At 34.0% G+C, this 2,355-nt stretch overlaps 1 non-coding gene across 1 annotated transcript; it reads right to left on the bottom strand.

The window, feature by feature from the left end:
* Positions 1-236: 236 nt before the first annotated feature.
* On the bottom strand, positions 237-341 carry LOC122441155. The gene has a single exon (XR_006269286.1). It is a non-coding gene; the product is annotated as a small nucleolar RNA U13 (small nucleolar RNA).
* Positions 342-2,355: the final 2,014 nt, after the last annotated feature.

Below are 2,355 nucleotides of genomic sequence, written 5' to 3'. Positions count from 1 at the left end.
GAGAAGAATATTGAGGTTCCTTAAAAAACTGTATACAGAACTACCATATGAGCCAGTAATTCCACTCAAGTGTGGATATTCAGAGAAAACCATTATTTGAAAAGATGCGTGCACCCCACGGTTCCCTGCAACACTGTTCACAATAGCCAAACACGGAAGCCACCTAAGTATCGACAGACAAGTAGGGAAGAAGCGATACTCAACAGAAAAACTTGAAATCACTTTTTTTTTTTTCACGTCAGACAGGTAATGTGCCGATGTCATAACAAGGTTTGGAGGGAGGCACATATCACGCAGCAGCGTGAACACCCAGTCATCATGCTCATGAACTACAAAAGGATCTTGAAATCACTTTTAAGTCAAGACACAGAACAGAATTCTCTTGGAATATTTTGAAAAATACAAATGCTCAGGTAGAGCCGTTTTTCTCCAAGGCTTCAGATGTGTTTGTAACTGCAGACTTGTTGAAAAACGACTGGACTATATGCTGGTCGTTTACCTTTATCTAGTTTGTTTCACCTTTTCTATTTCATATTCCGTGCTCCCATTTCATTTACTTTATGTTTCCCAACTTCTCTGTCTCTTTTTGTGTTGTTGCTCTTTCTCAAGCATTTATCAAGTGTAGCACTAAAGCGTTTGTATATGAATATATATACAGTATGTATAATAAAATGGATATATATTTTTAAAAATTCATGAATTTTTGCCTAGCTAAAAAAACTTATGACATTTTGATTATACTTGTTTGACTCAGCATGACTAGAATGCTAGATTTTAATTTCTATTCACTCAGAACTTTTATATAATTCCATGTATTTTGCTAGTATTAGTGCTAAAAATTAGTGATTTAAAAAAATTTGAATGAGACTTGAAACTTCTAATCCAATTTTTAGAATATAGAGATATAGAATGTTAAAAAAATAGGAAATAAGTGATACAGTATTATTAACTAAAGTACAGATTTTGTTCAAATATTACAAAGTTTTATGCCAGTGTCCATTATATGTTTTAATCCTTATCAAGATTCCACATTGTATTTAGCTGCACCTTCAGCCGGATGAACAAATTCTGATAAATTCTCTTTTCATTTTTATTCTATTACAAATATTTTCTAATTTTCCTTGTTATGGCTTCTTAGATACAGTCATTATTCAAGAGTGGACATTTAATTTCTAAATACATGAGATTTTGTCTAAAGTATCTTTAATATTAATTCTCATTTTGATACTAATTTCTCATTTTAATGATTTCTTCTCTGCCATCACCCTCTGTTTTACTCACTCTAACTTTACCGAGGCTTTGGATGGCTAAGTCAAAGATCTCTCTTGATAAATGTTATGTTTTGTATGAAAATGTGTGGGTTACTTTCAAATATCTTTTGATATTCATTTCCAACATAATTCTACAGTGATAAGAGAACATACTCTATGATTTCAATACCTTTAAGACCATGACATTTTTGCACCTTGTGGTATGTCCCTGGATATGATCCAGTGTCTTGTAGTTTACAGTCTATGGGAACTTGAGTAGAATTTTTATTATACTGTTGTTTGAAAATTGTATAAATCTTAGTTATGTTGAATTGGTGTATAGCATTTTTCAGGTCTATTCTATCCTTCTACTTCTCTGTATATTCATTGTATTAATTTTGGGGAGATTGACTTGAGACTCCAAATAAAAATATTAATTTACTTAAAAGATAATTGTCAGAGAAGGCAATGGCAACCCACTCCAGTACTCTTGCCTGGAAAATCCCATGGACGGAAGAGCCTAGTAGTCTGCAGTCCATGGGGGTCGCAAAGAGTTGGACACAACTGAGCGACTTCACTTTCACTTTTCACTTTCATGCATTGGAGAAGGAAATGGCAATCCACTCCAGTGTTCTTGCCTGGAGAATCCCAGGGACGGCGGAGCCTGGTGGGCTGCCGTCTATGGGGTCACACAGAGTCAGACACGACTGAAGCGACTTAGCAGCAGCAGCAAAAGATAATTGTAATAAACAGTTGAACTGTATATAAACTTGTTCTGCATTTTCCAGGTTTTTTATAAATGTGTTATCATACTTTCACAATTTAAAAATAAAAAACTTTTTAAAAAAAGAAAACAGTGGTACATACCTACAATGGGGTAATACTCAGCCAGAAAAATGAGTGGAAAAACTACCATTTGCAGCTATGTGGATGGCTCTAGAGATTCTCATAGCCAGAGATCTAAGTCAGACAAAAAATGACAGATATCATATGATATTGCTTATATGCAAAATCTAAAAAGTTGGTACAGATGAACTTATTTACAAAAAGAATTAGAGTCAGAGATAAAGAAAACAAATGTATAGTTCCCAGAGTGGAAAGTGTG

Source organism: Cervus canadensis, chromosome 4, assembly GCF_019320065.1.
Source record: "Cervus canadensis isolate Bull #8, Minnesota chromosome 4, ASM1932006v1, whole genome shotgun sequence".
NCBI classification, from domain to species: domain Eukaryota; kingdom Metazoa; phylum Chordata; class Mammalia; order Artiodactyla; family Cervidae; genus Cervus; species Cervus canadensis.
The sequence above is the reverse complement of the archived record's forward strand: the minus strand, read 5'-3'. Positions and strand labels throughout refer to the sequence as shown.